Here is a 23,024-nt window from a genome sequence, read left to right as displayed (position 1 = left end):
GTGGTCGTGGTCTGGGAGTGACTGAGTTGTTCCTTGGGGTAATTGTAATGTTGGATATTTGTTCCGATGCATGTGGGGAGTATCGACTGAGTTGGGAGTTTATTGCTTTTTGATTTTCTTGGCCTCTTTCGCGGTTGAGTGCGAATTGAAGGATTTGCTGTGCTGTTCGGGTTTCCATCAGGAGTTCTCTTTGAATGTCGGGGTTGGTCATAAAAGCTATAAAGATGTCCTTGATGAGGTCCTCTTCAGCAGATCCTAGGCGGCACTTTGCGCCTAGTGCTTTTAGTCGACAATGAAAGCTTTCGAGTTTTTCGTTGGGTTTTGTTTGCAAGTAAAAAGGAGGAAACGATCGTAGGTTATGTTGCGGGCTTGTGTGAAAGAGAGGGAGAGTTCATGTGCCAATTCGAATACTGTTATTCGTTCGATGTTTGAGTGGGGGAATCGTTGTTGATATATCCGTTGGGCTTCTGTTCCTAAACTTAAGTATATTAGGCTGCGCACTTTCAGGTCCGCTTCGTCCCACGGTATTCCATCGACTGTTGGGCCTCTGAATGCGATCTGTTTGCAATCGTTGTCCCAGACCACCTTTCACGTGTTGTTTCGGAGGTCTCTCTCTCTGTGGTGTGCCTGTGTTTCGTTTTCAGTTGGGGGTTCATATGTCGGTTCTGTAGGATAAGTCAAGTCTTTTGTGTCTGGTTTGTGTTTCAGTAGTGAGTCCACGTTTATAGAGTTTTTGGCCATTATTGCCAATTTTAGTGTAGCTGCCCATATGGGCCATTCCACTGGGGGTTCGACTCCGGTTTCCCAGAAGAATGGGATACCCACTGGGGATCGTGCTATTGTTACAGCAGCTGCTGACTGCGCCATGTTGTGAACCCCCAGGGTTCATGGGGATCCTGCTGACTGCGCCATGTTGTGTGCACAAAGTCTCGTTGTGCAGATTGTTGAATTGCTAGGCTTAAGGCTGTAAAAGGCTAGCGCGATAAGAATTAACTTTCTATTACTTGTTTAAGATCTCTCTTGACACCATGTGCGCTTCTCACTTGCGCTCCGTTTGGAGCATACGAATGATGACTGGTACAACCAGTAATTGAAGTAACAGAGCGTGCAACATATTTACAACTACGAACATTTATAATATAGTAACATAAATAGTCTTTTGTACGAGTTCATATTAATACTTGTAAGTCTTGGTTGCAGTGTGAGTAGGTGTCTCACCACAGTTATTACTATTATTATTATTATTATTATTATTATTATTATTATTATTATTATTATTTTTATTATTATTATTATTATTATTATTATTATTATTATTATTATTATTATTATTATCATTATTATTATTATTATTATCATTATTATTATTATTATTATTATTATTTTTATAATTATTATTATTATTATTATTATTATTATTATTATTATTATTACTATTTTTATTATTATTATTACTAATATTATATTATTATTGTTATTATTAATATTATTATTATTTTTATTATTTTTATCATTATCATTATTATTGTTATTATTATTATTATTATTATTATTATTATTATTATTATTATTTTTATTATTATAATTATTATTATTACTATTATTATTATTATTATTATTATTATTATTATTATTATCATTATTATTATTATTATTATTATTATTATTATTATTATCATTATTATTATTATTATTATTATTATTATTATTACTACTATTATTATTATTATTATTATTATCAATATTATTATTATTATTATTAGTATTATTATTACTATTATTATTATTACTACTAATATTATTGCTATTGGTATTATTATTATTATTATTATTATTATTATTATTATTATTATTATTATTATTATTATTATTATTATTATTATTATTATTATTATTATTGTTATTTTTATTATTATTATTATTATTATTATTATTATTATTATTACTATTATTATTGTTGTTTTTATTTTTATTATTATTACTATTATTTTTATTATCGTTAATTCTATTAATAGTTTTATTTTGAGAACTCTCATGTGAAACTAATAATCTGAGCGGCCTTTGTGAGTTTGACAGAAAAGCTCACTTGTTTTTTAAATGGAGACGGAAATAGCGTTTTGCATCCAGAATTAGTGTTTTTTTCGTATCTTTCTCTTTTTTATTGTATTCAGACCTGTTGTTTGCTGTCTTTAGACCAAAGTGTATTCAGAAATTTTGACTCTTCAACTTCCTTTGGGTTCCATAAGAAAATAGTCTCCTGTTTTGCCAGAAAATTTTCACTACAAGTTTTTTCAAGAAAATAGAAATTGATTTTTTTTATTTCTGAAAGATTTTGCAAATAATATGGGTGTTGTATCATCTGTGTAATTTGATTTGTACCCAATTTGTCCATGGATTGAAGTTTTGCAAAGAGAAGTGATACTTGATTTTGTTTTTTGTCAAATTTAGAATGTCTGTGATATTTTGAAATTTGCTTTTGACAATTTTATACCAGGTTTACTTTTTTTTCAACTGATAAATGAAGTTTTCTTCTTCTTTCTGGATTTTTCTAGTAGTTGGAGTTGTTTTATCTGTACCTGTTACAATTTCTACGAAAATTTTCTCCGAACCATTGTTTTCCGGAAAAGTAGTTTTTTTAAAAGCAATCGATTTTTTACAAACTTGCATCAGTTTTAATTTTTTTTGCGAACACAGAGAAAAATTTGTTGATGTTTATTCGCCAAATTGTTTTTCTCGTGTTCAGAACAGTTTTAGACACAAACTCTGGGGATGTAAATGATCTCTTGTCTCTTCTTTGGCTTTCTTGAGTGTGGAAAACTACGTATAGTTTTTAATGTGCTTCATCAGTTCTCCTTTAACTTCATATATAAGCTTACATTTTCGCAAGTTTTTTTTCTCTACCAGTGCCCAGCCCAGGGTGAGAAAAGGAGGAGAGAACAAGGGCACATTTTTTACGTAGAAAAACTCAAAAGAGACTGTTTTAAAGTCTGTCTCAGAGAACTTTCCGAGATAATTTTTTCTGTTTTTCAATCAGTTTGCCGTGTTTAATTGTTTTATGTTGTTGTTGTTTCTTCTAACGTGCTTTATCAAAACTCCAATAACTCATTTCAATAAATTCTTGCCTGCAGGTTAACCGTCTGGAATGAAATAAGAGGTATTAAATACAAAGTTCATACTTGAGAATTTAAAAATTATCAGATTTTAACTTGATTTGAGATAAATTCCCGACAACCTGTTATCTTTTTGATATTTAGTGATTTTTGTGTTTTCTGTTTTCTTTTATTGAGAAAACTGCGTAAGTGCGTTGTTTTAGCGTGCTATATCGGTACTCTTATAGTTTATTTCTGTTACTCCGCACCTTCCGGTCCATAGTCCGGAATGAAAAAGGAGGGAGAAAGCACAAATTTTATATCGGAAAACCTCAAAACAGTCAATTTGTTCTTGACTTAAGATCATATTCCGATAACTTTTGAGCTTTTCAAATTTTAGCTATTCCTTTTATCTGGTGTTTGTCGTTTTGTTTGTTTTGGAGAACTGTGTAAGTGCGGATTTTTTACCGCACTCTTTCAGTACTCCTATAATTTATTTCAGTAACTCCGCCACTGCCGGTCCCAAGCCCGGAATGAAAAAGGAGGAGGGAAAAACCACAAAAACATACTGGAAAATCTCAAAAAAGTCATGTTTTATTTTGACTTCAGAAGATTTTCCGACAGTTGATTAACTATTTCAGCTCAACCAACAGCAAAGAAGCTGCCAGGTAACCAGGACAAAAAGTTAAATGTAAATTCAAAATCTTGCAATATTTTTGCAAGATGGATTCAAAATCTTGCAAGAATCTTGCAAGATGGATGCAAATCTTGCAAGAATCTTGCAAGAAAAATGGAAGAACTATGCATTCCCTTGCAAGATTTCTTGCAAGATTCTTGCAAGATTTTAAATTTTTTCATCACTAGGGAAGGGTAGACAGAAAATAGGATAAGCCAGTAACTCAAAGTCAATCGAGTTGGAATGAAACTCAAATAGAAGTCAACAAAGTTGACAAACAAAACTCAAGATTACAATGTACCATTGAAATACAAAATTCAAAAGACCAAGTATATTTCATATACAGAAGCATCACAGTCATTGCAAAAAACAAATTCCTAGATTCACACCAGTTATCTTTTTCGAAAGCAGACGAACATTCTAACCCACAATCAAGTAAATAATGCCTGGCTCTACAAAAAACTTCAGCAAAACAGAAGAAGTCAAAAAGGAATAGCTGAAATCGGAAGTGAGAATAAAGAATACAAGGACCAGTAGAATAATGCGACTGAAAACGACACAGATGAGCTGTCCACTTGCAATTGCAGCAGCTTTTGATAGAATTGGATTTTTTCGGCCTACGATGGGTTGAATCACTTGAAAGCTCACAATTTGTCAAAGTATGCCAAAAACACCAAAAAATGAAGATGCTTGTAGAAAAAAATTTCATGGGCTTTCATTGAATATGTACGCGAACAGAACGTTTTTACGGAGGAAAAGTATTCGTCAAAATGAAGTGAACAAAAATTAGAACAGATCTCATCATGCCTACAATTACAATTTCCCCAACAACTGCTTAACTTTAACTTTGATTCTGCAGCTTCACCTCTCTAACATTTTATGGAGACATGGAAAAAAATCCAAACGACTAATACTGTTTCAGAAAACACGTTACGTTTTCAATGCTATTCTTATGCCTTTTGCCGATGTCGATTTTACACGAAAAGTTTTTGTTTAGGACCCTTGATTCAGTTTATGATAGGGAAATATATAGATACAACAGATCGCCGTAATTTGATATTACCAAGAACCTATCATTTTTGTATAGAGACGGCAATTGTGTACGTAAAATCTAAACAGTACGATTGACTTTTAATGCTTTTAGCCAAACCATTAGTATCTAATCAGACTGTGTTTGACGTATAGCTAGCAGTGTGACACACAAATTTTAATCAGACGTTTTAAAATGGTTACCAGATGGAGAATACCTGGCGTGATTTTTTAAGACAGTAGAAAAGTTGAGTTAATCCAAAGCCAGCAGGTTAAATGTCTGGTATTACCTGGATAACAAATCTGTGATGAGACAATGAAAACTCTTATTGCCCTCTTTTCTAGCAAACCTCAACTTTTATTCAGCAATCAGTGCAACAGTTACTCAATAAAGAGACAACGGTGACAACTAAACGCCAAGGAACCCAGATAAATGTATACCGCACTTTGTTCTTAACATTAGCCTCCAACGATTTACAGTGCTCATCACACTAAAATCGGTGATCCCATTAATGTTCGCGCCAATCTGCAGAACTGCCAGTTTTTGTCAACAGAGCGAGTCGATGTTAAACTACAGTCAATTAAATAATCAATTCAGCACACAACCCAAACCAGGTTGAAGTCCGCGACCCAAGACAGGTATTGGCCAGACCGACTTGGGTCGCGGACATGGGGGTCCGGTGCGACCGTCCACAATGTTCTGGAAAAAATTCTGGGTCACCTGTCTTGGGTCGCCGACTTCATCCTGGGAAACTCGAGCTGTAGACGAATATAAAACAGAGTTTAATTGCCCAATTGTTTAATTGTCACTCAAACGATAGAAAAACACCTTCCTTGAAAGAAGTGATCCCAAGTTTCCCAAAACTGCTTCATCTCAGAAAAATTAGAGCTCATCACAAACTCAGCATTTCAGAATGCGATTGTAAATTGTTACCAACAAATTATGCTATTAAAATAATTTTTTTGGGATACTGTTGTATAAGTGCTTTTATGAAAATAAGCAGGACCTTGGCATTGAAGAAAAAACTAAATTGTGTAGAACCTAGTTGGGAAGACAGGACAAAAACGACAAAAATTTGAGAGAAATATTATTTTTGTTCGGTTGCAAACGCAAGAAAGCTTTGGTACCTTTGGTTTGTTCGATTCTGCGGGTTTTGAACACAAGAGGGATTCAGTATGTTCGGTTTTAGAAGGTTGGCTAGGTTCGTATTTAAACGAAACAGATTGTCGGTATTTTTCATATTAGACTTACAAAATTGTCGGTTTTTCCATAAAAAAATATAATTTTATTTTTCTGCATGTAATCTAATCAAATGTTTTGATAGTGTACAGTTTACAGAAATTTCAAACGTACTTCTAAGAAAACAATTCTGAAAGATTGTGCAAAATTAAAAAAATTCTTTGTTAGCTCGTTGACAGAACTAGTTGAACGAATAATTTTTTTTGTTATTTTTGAAAACGATAATGTAACATACTTTTTGATTAGTGATGAAAATCCTGATGATTAACTCACATCCACCGAGCTTTGCCATACTTTCATGTAGTTAACCAGCAAAGTTTTTGACGGTTGGTTACGTTTGAATCCGATATTGTAGAGCGGGTTTTTGTTTGGTCTGCCCGACTATTGGATACTTTCTATTAGATCCAGGTAAATCTCTCTACGATCCCGCACTTCCCTAACGTTTAAAAACGATGATACCGAATCTTTCTTATGTTAAATACCGAACAAAAACGATGAAGCCGATTAAAGAATAGTAGGAATTCTCGTCGTTTTTGGCTAAGAAACTACGATACCAACGATTTTTTGTTTAAAAACCGACTGCTAGAAGCGGTAACTGAAAAAATCCGCCTTGTTCTGGCACTTATCTGGGAAGCAATTTGGGTATATATCTTCGCAAAAGTGGGCATTGTTGAATAGAATTTAAGCAAGCCATCAATCAAACAAGTTGATCAATCAGGGATAATTAATTTTTATGCTTGTGAAATCTATGGTAAACTAATGCAGTTAACTATCGTCCTGCTGAGATTATTGTCATACGTTTTCAGATTTGTTTGTGACTGAGTTTACATTTGCGATCTACAACAGAGCGAGAACTGATGTGAATAAAAATGGCGGTAGGTCAGGTAGCAGAAGGCCCAACACACACTCGAAAAATCTAGTGGTGTCAGATAGCCGAGATTACAGTTTCGAGCTAACGATGCAATTGTCTGAAAATAAAAACTCGCCTGGTGTAAAAGTTGTTCTTGAAATATGATTTCAAGATGAAGTATTATTGCATCAAAAACTGAATTTTTACTTCGTAAAATTAGGGACTGCTAACTTAATTTATATGTGTGTTTTATCATAGAATTATTGGTTTATCTGAGCCGTAAAGGCTAATTATTTAAACTAATACGAATACCTATGACGATGTTCTACGAAAACCAGGATTATAACTGTCGAATCATTATTTTAACCCCCATTAAGCATTGCAACATAGCCTAAAAAAGTTTAAATATAATGTAACATTTATTTTAATCTGAATGTTTGGGTTTTGTCTAATTTGTTTGACCGGTAGTCAATCAAACTCAAATGTTAATCATGTGATGAATATCTAATGTTTAACTTGAAACGGTCTAATGTTTAACTAGAAAATGTCGTCATAGTCAAAACCTAACACAACTTGTTAATAGAACGTTGTTTTACTGAGGCACAACAATTGATTCGCGCTTGTTTGCGTTCCTGCTTTATCACATTTCGGCTTTAACAGATGCTGGAACAAAATGGTTCAATCTTCATTATTGCTTAGTCATCCTGCACCTTTGAGTTGGTTTTCTTAGAAATAAACCGAGATTTTGCGTAGGCGTGCAGCCAAATTAAACGCCCTTCACACTGGTGAACTGACAATAGATTAAAAGGTCACCATAGATCAATAGATGAACAAAAAAATGGGGCAAGAGATCGAAAATTATTCTCTGTTCTCATTGACTGAAATTAAGCGTTTTTACAAGCTGGTATAAAATTACCGTTTTCCGGAAAACTAGCTGGCTGACGTAAATATTTGCCCAAAATGTTAAAATTTGGCGCAGTAGCGCAAAAAATTGCTTGAAATAATTGCTGTGAGCAAACATAAAAGAGAAGCGCAATTATCTGACTCGATTACACATGAAACTAACGCATTTGGCCATGCCTCGCGGTCGACGGTCATGCCTCAGCGGCCTAAGGGACGATATGAAATTATCACAACCAAAAAAATATCACGATCACACAAGTTCAGTGTTGTTTAATAATTGAGCGGTTGAATCTCCTTGAGCAGTATGCAACTTGAATATTTTTACTTCCTGGGTTCTGAGGTTTTGTCAAAAAAAATGTTAGAAATGCGGTGAATGGCGGTGAGAAAAATATAATTTTCATCGCAAAATGGCCGCGTCTTTTTGCGATTAATGCGGTGAAAGTGGTGAATTTTTGGAAGATTTGCTAGTTTTAGCGGTGCATTTTTGTAATATTTGCGATTTTTAGCGGTAAATTCTTATTTTCACCGCATTAACCGAATTCTTACAAAAAATAAACTGTCATACACGGGTTTGAACCTCTGACCTACTGCATGTGAACAACTTCTTATTCAACTGCATCATCTGTCACTAACTTCAATCTTACTTCTTGTGAATTTAAATGTTTTTTTTTCACCGCTTAAGCGGTGAAAAAAAAATCACTGCAAAAAACCTCAAATCTTGCAAAATTGCACAGCATTTGTTTTTCATAACGTTAATAGAATCTGATTTAAATTCACAAGAACTATCATTGAAGTAGGTGACATATGACTGACGAAGTGGATTAGGAAGTTGTTGACATCCAGGTGGTGACAGGTTCAAACCCGTGTATGACAGTTTGTTTGTCAGAGTTGCGGTGAAAGCGGTGACAAATTTCACCGATTAAATTCTCGAATCAGCGCAATTTTTAGCATTCACACCTCAACTCGGGTTTCAATCTATTGTCCCAGTTTTCGTTTTCGATCTATTGACATTCGATCTATTGTCCGAGCACCGTTCCAACTTTACGCGTGAAATGCTAAATTATTCCTTTCCGTAAATTTAAATGTCTGAGCGAAAGAGTTCTACAAACAATCATCTGTTCGGAATTTGAACTCAATTGAAAATTTGGAAAGCGTGACAATTTACTAACAAATCGCGGGAAATCAAATAGGGTTTTACCAACATCCTGTTAAACAGTTACATTTCATAACGAAGCAGTGTAGTTCATTTCAATTTAGCGAAGAGTTCTTTGAGTCAAAGAGGTACGTCGAATTTGCATTAGTTTCAGATGAAACGCAGTTCCAAAATTGGAGAGTCACTTCTTTCTCTCTCTTTTAGCTGTTCTCGAAAATAGGGACAAACGCAAATCAGTTTTTTCAACTTTATCCACCTGATCTAAAGGCGGTTCTGGTATCTTGCTCAGCTGAACCAACTCCCTCAACAAAATCTTTGATGTCAAAACGCCGAAACATTATGCAAAGGTCACATTTTAAACATTCAGACATCAGCATTTTGATGTTCGTTGTTTTTAGGTTGTTCGCTTGCATTTGATTTTTATCGGACTAACTATGCTAAGTCGCAGTGGTTAAGAACAAAAGAACCATAATTTGTTCACGTTACAGCCGTGGGCTACTGTTGTTACGCCTTTCTAATTGTTGTTGTTGACTTCAAATTGAACAGTCACTTGACATCAGCGCCATCTGTTGTTCAAGCCTTTCAAATAAAAACCAAAGCTACATAAGACTAATGACTCCGCCAAAAATTATTCTAAATTGGCAAATCTGTACTGTAGTATGGACAAAAAGTTTCAAAAAAACTTTTTCTCACTAAAAAGCAAAGAAATTGCAGGACGCTTGTAATAAACTTATAGGTTTCCAAATTTTCCAAAATCAGTTTTATGTGTTTAAAATTTTAAAACATTTGCCAAATCATAAGGCTGCGATCGTTTAACTCTAGTGAAAATCCTATTTTCTGTACAACACAATTTTGAACTGTAAAGGCTAAATCATAGCGATAATTGGGTAATTTTTGTAATCTTTTAATCTCCCGCAATCTGTAAAATAAAAATCTAGATAAAATAAGGAAATATATGATTTCTAATCAACATGCTGAGTCATAAACGAATAAATAATATCCTAGGAACAATACTAAGATCGTATAGTAAAGTTAGCAAGCTATGAAATACTGTAAATATATCAGCTTAAAAAAGAAAATTGTAAATAATAACCGCATGATAAAATAAAAAAAAATAATGACATTCCAGTAACATTCATGATATCTAGTGATCATTCTAAGTGATAAATAATTAATTCTTATCAAAGAAGGTATAAAATACTTAACAAGTTTTGAAGTGCCAAAACTATACCAGCGAGATAATTAAAGTTATCAATATTTTTTTCAGACCCTCTGACAATAGCGCAAAACAATGTCGTATATAGAATATTCATTTGAGCCAAAATCTAAAACATACATTAAAATGTAGTCAAGCAAAACTTTCGTCTAACCAGAAATGTGTTTTTAATTAAGAAAAAGTGAAACCAAATTATAGCCGACAAGTTGCCGGACAATAAGTGCAAAATACATCATTGAGACCAAGCAGTTTAGAAGATCTAAAATGCAAATCTAAATGATAAGGTGAAAATTTAAACATCGGTGGCTTGACCAGCAAGCCAACTAAATACTACGAGCAAAACAGACAAAAAACGATTTCACAAACAAAAGAATAAAAAAAATTGTAAGTACTAATGGCGTTGAAGTTTTTGAAACCCAACGCTTCCTAGCTCTTGCTCAGGAATGCGAAAACATGCAACCTAGCGCTTTAGAGAAATTTTGATTGACAATTACAAAACAAGCTGCCGCATATATTGTAATAAAATGGTATTCAAAAATAAATTGTGCCCTAAATTCTGAACATTGGCTCATGTGCGGGTTCTTATAAAACTCTAAAAATTTGCTGAAAGTACAACGAACCTGAGAAACTAAAAAATAGCAATTTAAAAATGCAACTACTTTTAACTGTCATATAACTATTTAAGACATTAGAAGACATTATAGCTTTGAAAGACTTTTAGGAACAGAGATCATCGTCAACTGAAGACCAATTCAAAAACAAATCTAACAAAAATTATGAAAATCCAGAAAGCTGTGCTGCTTTAGGCCTGAATTCTCCAAATAACTAACTTTTTATTTAGGCTTTCCTTAAGCATACTGCGCATGGAGACTTCAGCGTACTAAGCACTCAAATGACTTCTGAAGCCAACTTATTGACTCAGATGCAACCTAACGCTCACAATAATTCACCTTTTTTTCACGTTTTGAGCGCTGAAAGTCATCGAAGAAAAGTTTGAACACAATATAAGAACACCAATAGAGTCTTTGAGAAAAACATTCCGTGAACAAAAAATGTCTGTCACCATTAAAAAACGTGTTGTTGCTTTGTATCGATTCAGTAAAAGTTTTCGCAAGACACATAACTTGTTTCATTTTGAAGCTTTCAACACATTTTTTTCAAAAACTTCAGAAAACTAGCTAGCAGAGCATAACACTGAGAATATTGTACCATAGAAATTTCGCCCTTTTTCAACTAGAGAGCTCAACTATTTTTTTTTCGTTGTTTTGGTCAAAATTGAGAAAATGATTCCGTGGAACAAAAAATGTCTATCAGCAACAAAACATCTGAGGCTACTTTGTTGTCGAAAGAGAGTTTCCTCCTTAAAAACAATTGCGGAGAGTTGAAATGGAAGTTTCGTCTGTTCGACCGATACTTGTTAGCAATTTTTTTAAAAAAATGGACGACCCAGCGCTAATCTCTCCTTGGAACAGTTCTACACAATATTAGAATTTTTTTCAAAATTCATTGTGGTGAGATGCAATACCCTTTTTTGTTGGGCGAAGACATCAAAAACATTTTTCTTTTTGCAAAAGTTTTCCCGAAAAAAGTGATCTCTTGATATCTCATGAGAAAAAGCGCAACAGTGAATTCCCAGCACACCACGGAGTAAGCAACTGATTTTAATCTCACAGTGTAATTAAAAACTGCTTATTTCAATATTCAGCAGATGAATTCAGTAAACTCAGATTTTGTCGCAAATTTCAAAGAAACGGTTTTTTAAAATTTTTCTACGTTTTTTATAAGCAACATACAGCAGTAAGTCTAATTCATTTTGCCAAGTATGAAGTCACGCCATGTTGAATAAATAACCTTCCACAAAGAAGCTTCAAATTAAAACAGAGCGGAAGAAGGTTCGAATTTCCTTGGGGAATTTTTTTGTTTCGTTTGACTTAAATTCCAAAAGGTAGTTCATTCCAGTCTAGTGTCGCTAATGGCACAATTGAGTTTGCGCATTGTCAGAAAAAATGTTAGGTTCCAGCACATTTTTAATGTCCTGTTAGACTCAGAAAGATTCCAACTGATTAATGGAATTCCAGTTGACGGTATAAAAGCAGGTCGTATAAGAACGGTTTTTTTTATTTTCCAAAGGGGATGTTTTCATTTTGTTTGGGTTTGGAAAAAGAGTTTTACGGGGAGTATATTCTGGCTGCACTTATTATTTTATACAATTTCAAAAATTTTCGTCTAATTTATGTCGTCTAATTGCTCGTAATACTCGGGTTAACTGTTTTTCTAAGGATACCATTATATTTCGCTCAATATGAATGTTAACTGCTGCTGAGTAGTGCCAATGACTTAATACAAGGGTATTTAAGACGAGTCTCGTAAATTTTTGGCCATATATTGTAGGATATGTTTATCTTCCCCCTAAAATGTGAAATTGCTGTCTATCTGAACGTAGATATTTTACTTCAATATTCTCGTCTAATGGAATTGAATTTCCAATTATCCGTTCATTGGAGTCTTTGGTTTGCTTTTAACAAATAGCATTTTATACAAGTCAATAACACAACTTTATTTTCTGCAGTGTTAAAAAAATCTGCAGTTCACGGATAATAGAGAATCCCTATTCACCATTTGAAGAATTCAGTGTTCAACAAAACAAAAATTGTCAAAATCCGAAACTGCTTGTTCCTTGATAAATTTTAAAGAAATTAAAGCCGGATTGTGTAGCTTCTATAGACATTTTGTTCAAGAATGGTGCCAAAATTGTGAGTCTTCACCAGTTTTTTAAAATAAAGTTGAGATTTTTTTATTTATATTAATTTTTGAAAATTTGAGCTATTTTCCCGTTTCTGTGAACTGCGTATATATGTTACTCGGGAAAAGAATAATCTGAGTTTGTAGCGGAGAATAATTTGTCACCACTTCGAACATACCACTCAATCATTGTGTTAACGGTAAAATTTTATTGCAAAATGGGCGAGCTTGAAGCCCGCGAAAAATACCAACCCCGAAAATTTGAATTTTACGGGACGGATCTATTAGTGAGAGAAGGAACTATATTTTCAACTGTGTTTTTTTTGACAATTCTGGGCGATTGATATTTTCATCCTGGAGGGATGCGAATAGTATCATAAAAAAACCTGGTATGTGCAGAATATCATATTTAAATGTTTTCCAGCTTCTTTGTTCCAAAGAGTTAGTGAGATTTCAGAACGCGTGAATTTTGACTCCAAAGTTGTTAAAATGTTGCTCATTAAGCGCAGTTTCAATTTTTTTTCTCCAAACTCTGCTCTAAAATCAAGTGGTGACAACGAAAAGCCCGTCAAGTTTAAATTTGATGAAATGATAGTCTCTCTGAAACTTGCATCTTTTTTGAGGTGTTAGTTTTAAAGTTTTTAGAAATTTCGACTGATTTCCCTTGTTTTTGGACATGATTTTTGTTTTTCTGACACAAACTTGTCAAACTTGGATGAGCTTCATTTTTAATTTCGTTTCCGAAGAGAAGATTCAAGATTTAGAGCTGTTCTGGATTGTCGCTATATTAAACCGATATTCATCCAAACTGCATCATTGACATTTGATGTATTTAAATTTTTTGGTACTGTTTTAAAATTTGGAACGACTAGTGTTTTATTAACGTGCTCCGGTAGCAAAGTTAATAGTGGCCTCAACGTCAGTTCCTAAACCCGAAAAGGATTCATATTTGTACAGCGGGCATGCCTTAAAAGCTTTTCGAAAATTTGTTTCAACATAGACATGTAATTTCTTTTATCAAGATTCAATAAATGGCAGATCCTTTTTCTCTCAAGTAAAGCTTTACTAATTTTTATCATGTTTTCAGAGAAAAATTCGTGGTTCTCATGGCTTCTACACTGTAAACTTTTAATGAATTTTCAAATTTTGCCAAAAAAATAGCAAAAAACCCTAATTTGTGTAGTCATTTGACTTAAATCTCATTAACCAAAATTCCAACCGATCTATTGAAAAGATAGAAATTGACCTATCTAATGCCTACAGCTGATACCTAATGGCTCTCATAATTTTAAATGCAATATTTCGAAAAAAAATTTCGAACTTTCCATCTTATAGTCTTTTATCTGTCAACCTGTAGATAAATCCAACGAACTATAGATCAAAAATTTATTCTTGTGAACAGTCGTTCTGTTTAGATGCTTCATGCTATAATTTTTCGTTTTGGGACTTTGATTCTGCGAATTCTTAAAAACAAGTTCGTGATAGTCACATCAAAAACAGATCCCACTGGCGTTGAAAAGAGGTTAATTTGAGCACATACAATATTCTCCGTGAATAGTTTATGGCTTAAGTGACTCTAACACTGTTTTCTCCCAAAATTTGATTGCATTTTGAATTTCGCCTGTGTTTGTCGCTATTTCTGTAATCGTATGAAATAATTCTGAAAAATATCAATTGCTACCTATAGAGGTAAAAGAGAACCTTTTGAAGGTATAGAGTTGTTTTTTAATGGTTTTTAATGACTTTGAGTTTAATTCCGCTGAATGCAGTGTATTTGTTTTAACTTTTTTTCTGTTCTTCTTTTTGTCAACCTGTAACTTATCCTTATTATCTACAGGTCTATCAAAATACCTCTGACACAATTATCAAGCTCTGTTCTGCTTTTCTGTTTCAAGGTTTCAACTCATGTTTTTGACTGTGAGACGGTGTTAGAACTTTGTTAGTTTTTGATACTGGTGCATATTTTGGTTCTTTTTCTTTTCACATAGTTCCTATCAAAAGGTGATTTAAGTTGTCCCACTGATGTGCCACTGAATATATATAATACTTGCAGTCAATTGTTAATGGCTTTAAACTTGCTTTGGAGTTTTGTGTGAATCTATTCTGCATTTTTTAGTTGAAAGCTTATGTTTGCTTTTGCAGTTGAATTTGTTTGACTTCAAACAATATGACGATTTTTTTAAAAGTTTGCCCTTTTTGTTCTTATTTCGTCAACTTTTCTATTCACTTATTCCAATTCGGAAGTCCCATGAGAGGGTATCTTCTAAGGAAGTACCAATTAATTTGTTTGTAACAAAGTGTTTTCTTTGTAACAAAGTGCTTTCAAAAAATGTATATCCAGTTTTGGCCGTAATTCTTGATTTTGGTTGCTGCTTTTTGGTACTTGTGTTGTCTTGGAATCTCATTAAGGATGTTTATCATCTGTCAATTGTTAATTGAGCGTATCATATCTGTCTTATTACGCCATTATATAGATGGATTTTTAAAGATTCTTTTTGTTATCCATTTGTTCGACAAAGTACGCATGGGTGGGGTCGGAACATTATGTGCAAATACATTTCACTGAGTTTTCCTGCAGATACACAGGATTAAATGTATGAGACTGCTGATCAAATGATCAAGGCTTTTGAGTAAATCTTGGGATTTGTAAATTCCACGACTAAGAACATCACTTTCCATTATCCAATTTAAAAGTATCGTATAAGAATTGACAAAAAATTTGTTAAATAATCCCGCAGTTTCTGATTTTCAATAAATTACGTAGGAACAAACCATTACTAAAGGTCAGGCGAAAAACTCCACTGTCTTGGAATCCCGAACACTCAAATGTTTGAAAAATATTCTGTTAAATTTCCTCATCTGGCACACTTTTTCATCTTTCAAACCAATTCATTGCCTTCCTCTGGGCTCAGATTTTTCCGACTACAAAATATGTCCATTGAAAAACATATGGGGGCCTTTAGGCACTTTGTTTGCAAAGAAAGTCCCAAATGTGAGAAATTTCATCAAACAAACTGGGAAATTGAAAAGGGTAACCTCATTCAGGCGAAAAAAGCACCAAGATGAAAACGCATCTGAGGCCCGAATTTTTTTCATGCCCCCGTTTCTGGTTGTCTACCAAGTTTTTGAAAGCACCAAGCAGAAAGCACCATCAAAAGATATATATGTTTCTTCTGATGGCCGAATTTAAAGACAACAACAGCACCTCTCGAAAGCAAAAGCAAAATGTATCCAAAATCTTTTCACCAAAGTTCGAAATCGATGTTCTTCTTCCCTTATCCACAATTTATGGCGTTTTTACGAGTAAAGCATTGCTAAAAATCAGGCAAAAATGTCCACTGTCTTGGAATCCCGACCACTGAATTATTTGGCAAAAAGTCTGTTCTTATAAAATTCCTCATCTGGTACCATTTTTCATCTTGCAAATCTTGCAAGAAAATGCACTGACTTCTTTCGGGCGCCGATTGTTCCTAATATGTCTATTGAGAAACATATCTGGGCTTTTAGGCCCTTTGAGTGCAAAGAAATCCAAACATGAGAAATTTGATGGAACAAACAGCGAACCTGAGAAAAAGGTAATCGCAAGCAGGCCTAAAAAGCACCAAGATGAAAACGCATCTGAATCCTCAGAATTTATGCATACGTTTTCAAATGTCTACCAGGAATGTTCAAAATCAACAGCCATCAGGAACCAATATATGGTCCTCCAGATGGCCGAAAAAGGGATACCAGCAGCCCCTCTCGAAAGGAAAAACAAATGCAATCAAAAATCATGTTTTTCTTCGCGAAAGTTTAAAATTCTATGGTCTTCAAGCCCTATTCAGAACCTATGGCATTTTAAAGAACAAATGATAGCCAAAAAGCTCGCAAAATTGTCCACTGTCTTAGAGTCCCGACCACTTCACTGTTTGGAAAAAGTTCTGTTCTATAAAATTTCTTCATCTGGCAATATTTTTCATCTTTCAAACAAATGCATTGCCTTCGTCTGGGCTTTGACTGTACCAGTTATGTCTATGAGCAAATAAGTAAGGGTTTTTGGCACTTCCAGTAGAACGAAATTCTCAAAATTCAGAATTTCGATGAAACAAACTGCGAACTCGAGAAAAGGTAACCTGATTCAGGCACAAAAGTACCAAGAGGAAACCGCTTCAGAGATCTCAGATTTTTTATACACATGTTTCCAAATGTCTACACAGAATTTGAAAACATTAACAACCATCAGAAGACAATGTTTCTCCAGATTGTCGAAAAAAGGACTCCAACAGCACCTCTCGAAAGCGAAAACGAAATGCATCCAAAATTCTTGTTTCTTTTCACCAAAGTTCAAATTCTCTGATCTCCTTTCCCAGTTGACAAACTATGGCGTTTGTAGGAGTAAACTATTGTTAAAAATCAGGAAAGGAATTCTACTGTCTGGAATATTTGGCAAAATTTCTTTTCTAATAATAGTCCTCATCTGGAACCACTTTTCGACTTTCAAACTTAGGCAAGGCATTTCCTTCTTCTGGGCTCCGATTGTTCAAACTATGTTCATTGACAAACATATAGAGAGCGCTGAGCACTTTGAGTGAAAAAATTTCAAACATGCGAAATTTGATGAAACAGACAGCGCACTTGAGAGAAAAAAGGTAATCTCATTCAGGCCAAAAAACTATCAAGACAAAAACGCAACTCAGAAGTTCTAAGATTTTTTGCATCCATTTCCAGATGGCCTACAAGCAATTTCAAACACTAACAACTATCAGAAAACCTTATATCTTTCTCCAGATGGTCGAAAAAAGGACACTAGCAGCCCCTCTAGAAAGCAAAAACATAATGCAGACAAAATTCAGGTTTTTTTTCAAATCAATGTTCAAGTTTGATGACCTTCTCTGTCAAGTTAATAAACTAATTAAACTGGGGCATTTGCAAAACCAAACCATTGTAAAAATGAGCCGAAGAGTCCCACTGTCTTGGACTCCCGACTACACCAACGTTTGGAAAAAAATCGGTTTGAAAAAATTCCTCATCTGCCACCGTTTTTCATCTTTCAAACCGATGCTAGTCCTTCTTCTGGGCAGCGAGTTTTCAAACAAAATCTATTGGCTAACATATGGGGCTTTTAGGCACTCTGGGTGAAAAAATTCCAAAGATGAAAAATTTGATGAAACAAACAGTGAAAAAAATAACCTCAATAAGGCCAAAAGAGCACCAAAATGAAAGCGCATCTGAGTTGTCAGGTTTTTCGTCTAACCATTTCCTAAACCTACCAGGCATTTGCAATTCTTAGCAATTATCAGAAACCAATATATCTTTCTCCAGATGGTCGAAAAGAGGACACCAACAGCCCCTCTCGAAAGCAAGCACAAAATAGACGCAAAATTCAAGTTTTTTCCACCAATGTCCAAATTCGATGGCCTTCTTGCCTATCTCGCAAACAATTGCGTCTGTAAGAACGAATCATTGCCAAAATCCAGGAAAAAATGTCCACTTTTTTGGAATCCTGACCATTACAATGTTTTTGCCAAAATTCTTTTCTATTAAATTTACTCATCTGGGCCCATTTTTCATCTTTCAAACAAATGCAATGCCTTCACTGGGGCTCCAATTTTTCCTTCTATGTCCATTAACAAACATATAGGGCTTTTAAGAACTTTGAATGAAAAAAATCTCAAATATCAGAATCTTGATGAAGAAAATGGCGAACGTGAGAAACAGGTAACCTCAATCAAGCCAAAAAAGCATCAAGATGAAAACGCATCTGAGTTCTCAGATTTTTCATTCTCAGGTTTTCAAATTTCAGCCAAGCATTTGCATGCACTAAACACTATCCAAAACTAATATTTGTTTCTCCAGAGGGTCAAAAAAGACACCAACAGCCCTCTCGAAAACAAAAACAAAATGCACGTTCACGTTTCTTTTCAACAAAGTTCAAATTCGATGACTTTTTTCTTAAGGTAGTGTACTACCTAAACTATGGCATCTGCAAAAACAAACCGATGTAAAAAATGATGCGAAAAATTCCAGTGTCTTGGCGTCCCGAACACTCCAAAGATTGGAAAAAACACTCTATTGAATTTCCTCATTTGCCGCCATTTTTCATATTTCAAATAAAAGCAACTCCTTCTTCTGGGCACCGATTTTTCCAACAATGTCCATAGACAAACACATGGGAGCTTTTGAGCATTTGGAGAGAAAAAACCTAACATGAAAAATTTGATAATACAAACAGCGAACATGAGAAAAAGGTAACTTCAATAGTGTGTCTCAAACTACACGTAGTACGATAGGCTATTTGTTTAAGGATCGTTCAAACATTAACGTTGTAGCTTAAACATAGTGGTATAGCAATCGAGTTAGAAATAAAAAAGAAAGAAAGAAAGAAAGAGAAAGCAAGAAATGAAGGAACAGCAAAGAGAAAAAAGAGAGAAAAAGAAGAAAACAAGGAGAGAGAGAAAAGAGATATCAACTAGATGAAAGAAGTGAGAACAAAGACAGAAACGAAAGCCAGAAAGAAACGAAAGAAAAAGAGAGCGCAAATAAAGAGAAAAGAAAGATGATAGAAAGGAAAAAGAAAGAGCGAAAACATAGAAACAGAGAAAAAAAAAGAGAAATAAAAAGATAACTGAAAAGGGGAAAAAGATGAAAGAAAGAGATTAAAAAAGAGAAAAGAAAGAGAGAATCAAGCCAAAAAACAGAAAAGAAGGACACACAATCATTTGGTTAATGCAAGTACTATTTCAGGAAACGAAAACGGTAGAACCAGCCAGAGCAAGTTTGTATCCGTACATCAACTTTCACCTGTCGTCTTTCCTGTGGCAGGATCAAACCCTCACCCTCCGATTCCAAACCCAGTGAACAAATCATTGCACTACGGTTACCAATTCTTGCCATTTATTAAACAGCAAATTTGCAATAATACACAAAATTTACTGAGGACTAATTAAAGTACAGTTATTCTATTAACACCGCGTTCCCTTTAAACATGTTCCTCGAAGCCTCTTACACATGTTCCGTCTTTCTTGAACATGCTATTCAGAAGCCTCTTAACCTTGTTTTTTTCTGTTCGCCAAACATGCATTTTTGGCTCTCGTTAAACATGGTCCTTTATCATGTCTTACGTTTAATGTATAGAATTTCTTTTACTGTATGTCAGAAACAATCAAGTTCATAAATTTTTGATTAAATTGAAGGCAAAACATAGAAGTAAGCTGAGCGCAGTCGTCGGCTCTGAAACAGTGGTAAAAAATGTTTTAATCTAACCTAGTCGGGAAAAACGATTGTCTTGTAAGATCTAGCACGCTTCTTGCAGAATCTTACTGACCGATGCACCGTCTTACAAAAATCTCTTCCAAAATCTTACACAAAAAATTTTTCTTGCAAGAATCTTACAAGATAAACTTTTTTCTTACAAAAGTCTTACAAGATACACTTTTTCTTTCAAGAATCTTAAGAGATACACTTTTTTATCAAGAACAAGATGACCTTTTCTAATTTCAAAATTGGTTTTTGCCTTCTGCACCTATTCTTATGACCTACACTCGAAGTAAAAAATTCTTTTGGCCTCGACTAGGTTACTTATCCAAGTTTCACCCTGAACTCCTCAACACCCCTCACATATCAGAGGATAATATTCACAAGGTGCATATATTGTCAATTTAATCTAGCAAATAGAGAATATTTGGATCTTTTCCGCTAGCGCCCCCCCCCCAGTCCTATATAGCCGAAATTTAGGCACCCCCCAAAAATTAATGTTTTGCTCCCTTCTGAAAAATTTATTTATTTTCATAATATCGTTCCTAGTATAGTACATCAACAACCATATATGTAGCAGTTTTCAAGAAAGTTATAGTTTTTAACCCCTTTACAAAGCTCGTAATTACTAAGAATGCAATAACAACAAGTTTTTGGTTGATGCTTACATTATATGCAGTGACTTATTGCTGTCGGCTAGAATTCTTTTTTAAATCTGTTAAACGCCCATTTGGATTAAATATCTAGCTCGTGATCCAATCAATAGATAGGCGTGTAGGGAGCTTGTAAAACGTTTTTGGGGGAGGGGGTGTCTTAGGGTAGGATTCCCATCTATATCAGAATATTGATTTTTTTAAAAAATATTCGGATCTTTTCCGCTAGCGCCCCCCCCCCAGTAAATTAGGCACCCCCCATTTGTATATGTTTAAACATTATGTATACATTTGAGTTATTACCTATGTATACGTATGAATAGGCATTTAGAAAATACTATTAGAGCGGAGGTTTGAAAATAATATGTGTATATATACACATATTATTTTCAAACCTCCGCTCTAATAGTATTTTCTAAATGCCTATTCATACGTATACATAGGTAATAACTCAAATGTATACATAATGTTTAAACATATACAAATGGGGGGTGCCTAATTTACTGGGGGGCGCTAGCGGAAAAGATCCGAATATTTTTTAAAAAAATCAATATTCTGATATAGATGGGAATCCTACCCTAAGACACCCCCTCCCCCAAAAACGTTTTACAAGCTCCCTACACGCCTATCTATTGATTGGATCACGAGCTAGATATTTAATCCAAATGGGCGTTTAACAGATTTAAAAAAGAATTCTAGCCGAATGCTTGAATTTCATTGGCCAAACAATCATAGAACGAATATATGAAAGCAGGGTGAACTCAGTTTTCGCTTATTCACTATGCGGTCGGGTCGCGCTCCACTCAGCCTCTCCACTCGGTTGGGTGGCCGCCGTATTGGCCGAGAGGGCGTTTAGCCGGACAACCAAAAAATGAGAAATTTAAACGACAATTTAAGTAAAATGAGCAAAAATACTTATTCTGAAGCTGTGATTGGCCAATTTAACACACTATTTCGTAAGCGGACAAATATACCGCAGTTTTGTTTTCATCAACTAGTGTAACGAAGGTCTATCCGTGGTCGGACCGTAATTTATCGCATCTGGCCATGCCTCGGGGGCCATGGCCATGCCTCAGCGGCCAGTGGGACTTGATATGAATCTATCACAACCGAACTACTGATTTAGGGACCAATTATGGACTTTTATTACCAATTATGATAAAACTGTCGGCTAAATTTCCCATTTTTTCTTTGTCGGCTAAACGCCCTGTCGGCCATTTTACCTAGCACCACTCCGTTGTAATCTATCAGTAAATGCATTGTTAATCCTTATACGATCAACACTGCACATATATGTGCAATTTATAAGGTGTTCAGTATCTTTTCAACAATCCCCCTTCAGTACATAGTAGAGAACCCCCCCCCCCCCCCCCCCACTTGGCCTACTTGACCCAAAGAAACAAACGTCATATTTAGGTGATTTAGTGATTTCGGGCGCCACTGCACGTTCATGGCCATATGCCTCTCATCCGCTGTGGGATGTACACCTGAAACCGCGGCCCGGGCTTCAAGATCTTTTTTGCACATTAATACGTTAATACGTAAAAAGATAGAATGTAGTTCCAGTACTATGCCAAAAACGAAATTGTTCAACTGTGTTTGTCATAATTATAAAACACAAAACCCAGGTTGAGGTCCTAGACCGAAGGTCGATATGTCCAGACCGTCCCAGACGGAAAATGCCTATGTCCAGACCAACCCGGACGGAAAGCGTGTATGTCCAGACTTTCGTGCGTTCTTGTCCAGACCATCGTGCGCTCCAAATCAAATTCGTGCGTACCAAAATCAAAGTTTTGGTGCGTCCATGTCCAGACTTTCGTGCGTTCACCAGACTGAGAAAAAAATTACATCCTGTGGTGCAGTGCTATTCTTTAAGATGAGGGAGGCAGAGGGTTTTTAAAATTTGATTATTTTCATCGGGTCAACTTGTTGTTCAAATTGAACCAAACTTAGCCTAAAAATTTTCGGTATAGTCTGTCTGGAAAAAACTTTGAAAAACGGAAATTTGCCATTAATTCAAATAAAGTATTTAAGGTGTTTATATCGGACCAAATGGTCGTCCAAATTGAATCAAATTAAGTATGGAGTGTTCCTAAATTAAATTGGATGAAAATCAAGTTGAATTTTTGCAACAGCTTGCCTATGAAATATTTTTTTCATACGACAATTTGCGATTTATTCCAAAAACGTATTTAAGAAATAGCTTTATTTATCGGACAAAACAGTTGTTTAAGTTCAAC

At 34.7% G+C, this 23,024-nt stretch overlaps 1 protein-coding gene across 5 annotated transcripts in view; it reads left to right on the top strand.

Moving 5' to 3' along the window:
* Positions 1–7,445: 7,445 nt before the first annotated feature.
* Positions 7,446–23,024, top strand: part of LOC142336280 (uncharacterized) — a 46,230-nt gene continuing 30,651 nt past the window's right edge. For 2 of the 5 annotated variants that reach the window (XM_075384984.1, XM_075384983.1), the window contains exons 1-3: positions 7,446–7,669; positions 8,816–9,068; positions 19,622–19,753. The gene's annotated coding sequence lies outside the window, so the exon portion shown is untranslated. The remainder of the gene's footprint in view (positions 7,670–8,815; positions 9,069–19,621; positions 19,754–23,024) is intronic. The other 3 variants (XM_075384987.1, XM_075384985.1, XM_075384986.1) reach the window with 2 other exon arrangements.

This window comes from Convolutriloba macropyga, chromosome 3 (genome assembly GCF_964194025.1).
Source record: "Convolutriloba macropyga chromosome 3, txConMacr16.3, whole genome shotgun sequence".
NCBI lineage: Eukaryota > Metazoa > Xenacoelomorpha > Acoela > Convolutidae > Convolutriloba > Convolutriloba macropyga.
Note: the sequence above shows the minus strand (reverse complement) of the source record. Positions and strands in the feature narration are given on the sequence as shown.